General features: G+C 45.5%; 1 long non-coding RNA gene across 1 annotated transcript in view; it reads left to right on the top strand.

Moving 5' to 3' along the window:
• The window catches only part of LOC309640616, a 441572-nt gene that overhangs the window by 275262 nt on the left and 157131 nt on the right, over positions 1–9179 (top strand). The window lies entirely within an intron of this gene.

The following is a 9179-nucleotide window of genomic DNA, read 5'->3' on the forward strand; positions in this document are numbered from 1 at the left end:
ACTTGGTTTCTCTGTTTATGTGTCCATGGTATTTTATGACAGTGAAGCTAGGGGTGGGGGGATATGTAGGTAAGGGTGAGGTGGTGATGGGAAGATGGGTGAGTATTACATAAGTAAAAGTAGTGTGGTAGGATGAGGAAAAAGAGCAGCCCTAAGGGAGAAGACATTGAACTGCCTTCTTCATAACTTTGCAACTCATTAAGGAGAAATAGAGCCAGTTACCAAAGAAGTTGCTCTCTAGGGGACAAGAGTTTTAATGCAAACTGAGAATATGATTGCTTTACCTTGCACAGAAAATGGTCTTCCTTTCTACAGCATCTTTGAGGGAAGACCAGAGGAGAAACGGTACATTTCTATAAGCAATTGCAATGGCAAATCTACCATTTTTCCTGTTTAAAGAGTCAAGTTTCACTTTCCTCGCTAGCAGGAAGGCCTTCAGCTCAGATACCTCCAATTATTTTCTGTTTGGCTTTGCAGACCATTAAGCAATGGATTTGGCCACAGTCTCACCCTTCCTAATGATGTTTTTCTTGGGCTAATATGAAAACCTAGTTGGCAATTGCTGAGTAACCACACGATGACAGCTTGGCGGGGGGGGACACAAAGGGTCCAGGTGTATGACAAATGGCAGAAAGAAACCAGAATGTGATTTGGACAATACTGAATCTGCAAATCATTCAAGGTACCATTAAAGAGAGGCCTGTAAATCATTCTGTTGGAGGGTCTGACACAGATGGAGTCTCTGTGGCTCCGGAAAGCAACCATCGCTGCTCTTGAAAGACAAGTGGAAAAAATGACCCTCTGAGTTATAGGCTCCTCCATCCAGCGAGGCCTAACTGGTTGTCCTGGCTTTCACGTTGTCAGAAAGCCAATTTCTATGATGATGGGCCAGCAGAAAAGAAAACACTATCAGCCTCAGCGCCCAAAAAGCCACCATGCAAAAGAAGGGAGGGAAACATTTGAAATCTGACATGCATTCTGATTTTTCCATCTTGAAAAGAAGAAGTTGTGATGGAACTTACAATCTGAATGACGCAAACAGAATGCTTTTGAAACGCTAATGAGAGCTACCATTTCTTGCGTATGTACTCCCTGTCTTTCACTAAGTGCCCTACACGTACATTATCTTCTTGGATCCTAACAGCTCTAAGAGGGAAGGATGATTATGATCTCTGATCCTGGTAACTGGTAACCTTCTCTCTGACCATAGAACTATCTCTGACTCTAGGGGGCGGGGTGGGATGATGACCAGGGAAATAGACCTTGGCCTGTGTTCTCTATAAAGGGGTCTCCTCCCTCCACTGACATTGTCTCAGGTCCCCTTTGGTACCTGGGGAGCCGATGGTCTACTCCTCTGCTGTTGCTGAGTGAGCACGCTCGGGACCCTACCTCTAGGCCGGCTCCTTCTTTTCATCTGGCTCATAGTGACGGAGAAGGGTTAGTGAAAGTTCAAGTATAGCACCGGAAAGCCACTGCTCTGATCTTCGGGCTCTCTCTTTCCTCATCCATGTGAGAGCGTATCTTACAATACTTCTTGCCCTTGGCAAATTGCCCCCTCTAATTCCTGCATCCCCAGCCCCTCAACAACTTGGGACTTGGAAAACTCCAGGCCTTGTAGCGAGGCACAGTGCTTTCCCTACTTGTACAGAGGAGGATGAAATGCTCAGTCCCGGTGGCGACCCCTTCTTGGCCTCGGGCAGAACCAGGCTCAGGTGGCTCTTTCCAATACTGTTGGTTGGCGTTGACTGCAGTGGAAGGGGAAGGGCAGTCCTCTCCTCTAAGGGATGAGTTGAGAAGGTGGAGGCTTCTAGAGGTGAAAAGATTTGCCTGACTGAACAGACTTAGAATGTGGCAGAGCTGAAATCTGAACCCAGACTCCAAATCCCAAGCTCTCAACCATCATGGCAGAAATGGGGGAAAATTGAAAAAGCTATTCCAGAAATGACCGGTAGTCATTTCCTTCTGATCTGTCCAAACCTGACTTCTCTGCCAGCAAAGGCAAGCCCGGACCTCTGACTTCTTACTGCCGTTCCTCCTGCCGCCCCCCGCCCCCCACCCCACCTGTGAGTGTCTGCCTCACATTGACAAGTTCACTCAGACAGCAGCCCATCTTCCGTCTGCCCCCCCATCCCTCTCTGTCCAGAGATCCCACTTCTTCTTCTCAACTCTCCTCCTTCCTCCCCAGCTCCCCACCAGTGTTATCTCTTCTGGATGCAGAGCTGCCTTTGAAGTCAACCAGGAGATTTCATTTGGGGAAAAAAAAAATATGTCTGGAGAGGGCGGCAGAGGGAGAAAGATGGGCAAAGAGCCCGGCGTCCTTCACCCTTTTCTCTCATCTCTGACCGTTCATCTGGTGGAACCACAGTATTGAAAAGATCTGAGGCCAAGGACGGGGAGAGTGTCAGTTCCCGGGATGGTATTAAGCACTTGGAAAGGGACAAGAAATCAATTCATCCAGCAGCTTAAAAAAAAAAAACAAAAACAAACCAGCAGAAGTAGGAAAAAAGCCCTGCCTTTCCCCCAGTTTCCAAGGAGCCCTTTGATAATGCAATGACTCTAGGCCATACACATTGGTCACATTATTTATCACTGGAGCATGAATGTCCTAACCACATCCAAGGGCTTTCACTGGGCTCCTTAAATCATCCAGGACCACAATGAAATGCAAATAGCCTAGTGGAGTACTGGGAGCAGAGGAAAGGCGGTCCTGGCCCCCAGCCTTCTCCCTCAAATCTGGGGGCAGCCCCAGGGCCCGGGAGGGACTTTCTCCTTTGTTCCCCTGCCCGGCATCCTGTGTTGCTCTGTCTGGCTGGGATGATGGAGTTGGTTTATGCACTGGGTTCTTGGAACTTTTCTTTTTTTGTTGCTTGTTCTCGAAAATTGTTGAGACCTGCTCCAGGAATGGAGTACCCCGGCAGGTAATTCACTTTCCCCTACATGCCTGGAGAGGGTTTCCATCTTTTCTCCCAGAGACTTTGTAAGTATGAAAAGGCACAATGACAGTTGTAAGGTTTTGGCTGGAAGTGAGTTTAACAGAGAGGAAGGAACAAGGCTCTTTAGGGCAGTGGGGTTAGGGTCTAGCTGCTCCTTCCCCCACTCAGCTCACTGTGTGATTCTGAGTGAGTCATGTAACCTCTCTGGTTTCTGTTGCTTCATGTGTAAAGTGAGGGCTGTGATGGATGTTTAAGGACTGCCCCCCCACCATCCCTCATTGCCTTTACCTACTGTACCCCAAATTCTCCAGCCATGTGGTCTGGGTGAGGCTGACATTCCCCCTAGCTCCAAGGATGGACTCTGGCTTGGGCCAAACAGCAGGTGGCATTCTTTCTTCCCAACATGATTGCTTCAGAAATGGACATATGATCTAAGCCAGTCAAATCAGAGGGAACCTTAGGACTTTTGCTAGAAATGCTGAGACACAGACTCTATTTCTGCTGGATGTGAATATAGAATCGGGTAGCTCTGCGAGCTGTTGCCGGTCATCTTTTACGTGATGAGGGGACAGACTACTCAAGAATGGAACAGACATCAAAGAAAATGGACCAGTATTATTAAAAAAAAAAAAAAAAGGAAGAAAGAAATCAAGTCCTCATCTCAAAATATGAATGCTGGATCAAGCTTTGCCTGAAGCTTCACTCATCCCTGCACCATTCAGTTATGTGAACTAATGAATTCCTTTTATTGTTTGAGTTTGGTCTTCTAAAGGCCGATGATTTAGGATTGGTCTTAGTGCCAGGGAATAGACATTTTTAGCTTTAGAGTTTCTTCTAGAGGGAAAGGAAAAAAACAACTAAAAAACTTTTTTTGTCCTCCTAGTTTGTTCTATGAACTATATTAGGCAGGAGAGAGCACTGGTGAAGAGGCTTTGGTTCTGTAGTTGTACAAATTTGGTTCAGATCCTTCAAACCCCAAAGGTGAGTCAAACTCCAAACCCAAAGGCGAATAGGTCCAAGGCCCTTGAAGTACTTTATCTTCTAAGCTGCATATAAGACCTCAATTGTTCACTTGAGGGATTTGGGTTTCACAATGTCATGAAAGCTTTAGGTATTTAGCTTAATACAAAGCTCCTTATAGGGTAAGTAAATTTATATGCGTTACCCTTGTACTGGGATAATTAATCCTTAAAGCGAAACTAAATACTAATCAGAAAGCTGGCTGATTCATAGAAGCCCATGTAAGTCTCCTTATTTTGGCTCAGTGCTTGGTTGGTTCTCTGAAAGCTGATCAGTACATTAATGTTCACAGGACCCGCTACTTTGCAAATCAGATAAAATCTCACTGTACCAGCTTCCCTGACATCCTGGGGAAAAAATTGTCCAACTACATCTTACTGGGCAGTAGGAGTTAGATGTGTTTCTAAATCCATTTTCTCTTTGGGGAATGGAGATTGGGGTTTGATCAATTGTCAATAACTTGTGGCACTACAGACAGGGTATTTACCAGTACCCAGATTTGGACTTGTTTATTTCCTCAAGTATGTAGCATAAGTGCCAAGATTCCCTGTCCCAGCTCGGGGTTTACACCAAGGACAGACATTTCTAGGCAGCTGTGTACTCTCACTAAACATCAGATGTACCATCACATTTCTCAAGAAAGTGAAAGATACTGCCTGTTTCTTTCACTTGGGATTCTTTTGGCTGTAAGTGATAGAAAACCCAACCCGTTGTGGTGTATGCAGAAAGGGGAATTTGATAACTTCTGTAATGGAATAGTGTAGAGGCAGATGCTGGATGCAGCCATGGCAGGAGTCGGGGCCCGAATGATATGATAGCCGGACTCTGCTTTATCCCTCAGTTCTGTGTTGCCTTTGTTCCCAGACAGCCCCTACCTTCATAGTTGCAAGGAGCTGCCTTTTCACTGCTAAACTGTTCCTATCGGGGCATATTTGAAAGGAGCAGCGTGGAAATGGGGTTCTAACAGTTTATGCTGAAGTTAGATCATGCGGCACTAATGAAGCTTCAGCAGGCTCAGGGGCCTTGAGTTAAGGGCAGTGATTTAGGCCAATCTGCTCACGAACGAGGATCAGAGGCTCACGTAGAGAAAGGGACTGACTGGTCCACGATCAATAGCTGTCCCTACTTTGTTTCTCTGGACCCCAGAGCCCAGATCTTCACACCAGGATCCACTGATGTCCTGACGCCCATGCTGGCAGATCTGGTTTTACCCCAGTTCCCGAGTAATCCTGAAAGAGCTAAGAGAGTTGTGAGATCTGGAATAAAGTCTATTTGGGTTTCTGTTGCTTCAGCTTTCCTGGAATTCTTCTCTTCCTTGTTTTGGTGACAGTAAATTTCTATCCTATGGGGACATTATTCCATTTAGATCAGTTGAAGCCAATATTCTTTCACATGAGGTGGGCCTATGACCTTGGTCAACTAAAGTTTATATTCCTCTGGTTACGGTGATTGATTCAGGGAAAGGATGTTACACAAGCTGGGGCAATCAGAGATCTTGCCAGAACTTTTACTCCGGAGCTACTGAGTGAAAAATCTTGCATTCGCCTTCTTGCTCTGCATAAATAGCTACAAGTTTGGAGCTGACAGTCACAGTGACCAATTTTGCCACTACGAGGAGGAAGCCTGTTTGGGAACGAAGCCAGCACAAAGGCGAGCAGAGGGGAGAGATGCGGGGAGAGAGAGAGAGACAGGGATTCCTGAATACTTCACTGCCTTGACTTTTTAAAATTATGTGACTTAATAAATTCCCTCTTGTGCTAATTCACATTGACTTGGGTGTCTGTCACTGGCAACACTAAGAATCCTGGCTAATTTGGTTAGGATTTCTTGATGGCCCACACTGTGGCTCGTTGACAGCTTTGATGGCCACCACGGGCATTCATAGGTTGGGCGGATGCAGGAAGCAGGAGGGAAAGATGTTATTGGAGGTGGGAGTGATAAGCCAACATCCTCCCTGAGGTGGTTCTATTCAATAAAGCCAGTCCTCTAAGTTGGGTTTAAGGGCAGTAGACGTCTGGTACCTGGAAAAGGAGGAGGCTTGTTTGTGAGCACAGGAGAGGTGGCCCCTTTGGGAGAGGAAATTCTCAGGAATACCTGAGATCTTGCGACAGGGGCAGGACTAGAATCAGAGAGATACAGTTTATTCCTCTTAACTCAGCCCCATTTTGCCCCGAGGCTGGTGTGTCTTGGAGAAACACCAGGGGTGGAAAGGATGGCTTAACCTAGGGATAATCTACAAAGTGTGGTTGCTATGGTGATTATGTTAGATAATGAAAACATTAATCAGATGAAGGACAGTGGGGTGGGTTTCGTGGGGAACTAAGAAACCCTCTGGGTTAGAATTCACCTGAGGTAAAGAGTAGAGGCACAGAGGTTTGTTTCAGGGGACGCAGAAGTATCATAAGACAGTGGGAGCTGTTTACACACCATAAATACATCACTGGTTGTCTCCCCCAGCACTGAAAGGCTCTTGAGTGTGTCCTCAGGAAATGAGTGCTGAGAATAAAGCAGAAGGAGTTATTTCAAGAGACTCTAGCAATGCTAGGACATCAAGGCAGGCTGTGACAACGCCAAGGTGTCTAGGGGTGGCTTTGTGAGTCACAGAGTTTGGGGCAGCAGCAGGAGGGTAATGGAACACTTGTTCATGATCACATCTGAGATCCTCTAGTGACTCCAGAAATGGTGGAGGGACTGTGTAGGGGAACAGAGTTCTACCAATTTCCCTCGCAGGATTAAAGCTAGAGAAACACTTGGTTCTCCTCTTCGGATCCCTAAGATTAACTCTTGTGCTTTCAGTGAGCTAGGCTTCAGCCTCTCTGTCAACCCCTTGGCCCTCCAGCTGGCTCCCCTGGGTCCTGAAGCCCGAGGAATCCTCATCACTGGTGGACACTCTGGGGTTATTCAAATCCTGGGGGAAAAGCCTGGTGGGCAGTGTCTTTGGTGATTAAGGTAGTGAAATGAGAGCAGTGGTGGAGGAATATTTTTAGATGTGACAACATTGGGTGTCCTCAGCCTTCCCACCATTCTGCTCTGGCATAGAACCACTCTTTGTCTTGTTCTTAGATCTGCAGAGCGATACATCAAATGCCTAAACATGCCCAGCTTGGAAACATGTGATATTTATTGCCAACTGGGAAATCAAATTCCTTTAGAACGCTTGCATAGGTTATGATTCTCTCCTCAGGCAATAGAGTAGTGATTAAGTAGATATTTGCCTACAAAACACAGATGACACTTCAATCTTTGGGATCTTGGATTCCTGAAACCAACCTGTTAAACTGAGACAGAGCTCACGCCTGTCTCTGAGATCGTAGACTGCAACTTGCAAACCGGCCCCTCTGAAACGGTTGTAAATTAAAGCCATTCCAGGGACAAGCCGTTCCAGCTGAAGCTCATACTGAAACTCTGGGCTTCGGTGACACGAGGTTCATGTTAACTATTTGGGCAGGTCTGTGGGCTTTATATATGGTAACCACATGGCTTGACAAGCCACTTAGGGGGAAGACAGGACAGATACCAAGTCTGGAAACTTCCTAAAGCATCTGGTGTGTCTGATTGCCACAGGTATTATCTAGGATGCCGTCCACATCTGATATTCAGGTGGGCAATATCAACGTGACGTTGTTATTTATTTCTGTGACCTGGCAAGAGCATAGGAGGTGACAATGCAGAGAGACATCTGAAAAGTTAAGAGGATCATGTCTCTGTCCATCAGATGCAAGGGGTTGGATTGCAAAGATGATCAGTCAGTTATCTGGGTCTTATCCCATTCAGTTGTAAGTTCTGGAGATGGATAATTTTTTTCCTGTCTCAACTAGAGGATAGAGGTAGGTTAAAAATCTAAAAGCCACTCTTGTTCCTCAGGGCAGAGGGTTTATTTCAGTACTTCAAGGGCAGCAGGTTTGCACAGTACCCAGCACATAGCAAGACTTCAATAAATGTCAGCTTGTGTTGTTAATATGACATGTCACAGAGGTGAAGGCCCTAGTAGAGAATACACGAGCACTGGAATCTGAAACCTGGGTCTGAAATCAGGCTCCACCACTTCCTCGCTGTGTGACCTAGGGCAAGTTACTTAACCATTCTGAGCTTCAGCTCTTCATTTTGTGTTATTGTCATAATTCCAGGCTCCCAGAGAGCATAATTCCCTGAAAGTAAGTGGTTAATTGTACCCTATATAAGAGAGTCATCAAGAGGAGAAGGGGGAAGTGAAGAAACAGGAAAAACTTATGTTCCATTAAACTTGATGGGTGGGTCCTGTTATCTATTTAAATTTCATACAATCTTTTCTGACACAAATCCTCAAACTGGCAAATTTAGCATTGCTGTGCTTTAAACTTCCTATAGATGCTTATTCTCTTTAACATGTTTTCTGCAAAGCAGAGTCCTTTGTGTTGTTTGGTCCTGGGCTGAGTAGTGGGTGGGGGAGAGGGGCTGGGTCAGGAAGTAGACTGGGCTGGGACCTACTCTTTGTGGGGTGGGTAGCACTTCATTATTTTGGATGGTTCAAGTACATGGCTATTCTAAGCCTCTGCAGCATTAAGAATACTTTCCTCACCTTAGCAAGAGTGGTGTCACTAAAAATAACCAGGAAGTTGATGAGAAGAGAGTGGATAGGGTTTGGGAGGGTTGGGGGAGGTGAGGAGACCACTCCATGCAAATCCACTTTATAGCCTGTGGAACCTTCAAAAGAGATGCAATGGCAGTGTAGTTAACTACCAAATGCAGTCCCTGGGCGTGCCCTTTAAGAATCATGCTTCTTATTATACTAGCCCAGATTTATTTTTAAGAGTCTGTTTTCTACCACAGTTTCTAGTAACTGTTGGGAATTTGGAGAAAAAAAATCTCATAAAGGTTTTGCCTCAAATGCTCTATTCTGGTCCAGTGCCACCCACAATAGGAACTGCACGGTGTGATGGAAACAATGCTTAATTAGGAGTCAAGGGACCCGCATTCTCCTTCCAACTGTGCTTTTAATTTGCTTTGCAATCTTGGGCACTTACTTTCCTTCTCTGGTCCTCAGTTTTCCCATGTGTAATAGGAAGATCTTCACCTAGATCATGTGGTTTAAAACGTTAAAAAAATGTATCTGTAAGGAATATAAATGAATTCCTTGAAATGAGTCCTTTATGAAAAAAGTAAAAGCTGCCCTGTGTCCCTAAGACTGGGTCCCTGTTCAACCCTGATGAATTCCCAGATTTCAAATTGAAATCGTGCAAATTGAAC

Source organism: Balaenoptera physalus (assembly GCF_965194825.1).
Source record: "Balaenoptera physalus genome assembly, chromosome: 13".
In the NCBI taxonomy this organism is placed as follows: domain Eukaryota; kingdom Metazoa; phylum Chordata; class Mammalia; order Artiodactyla; family Balaenopteridae; genus Balaenoptera; species Balaenoptera physalus.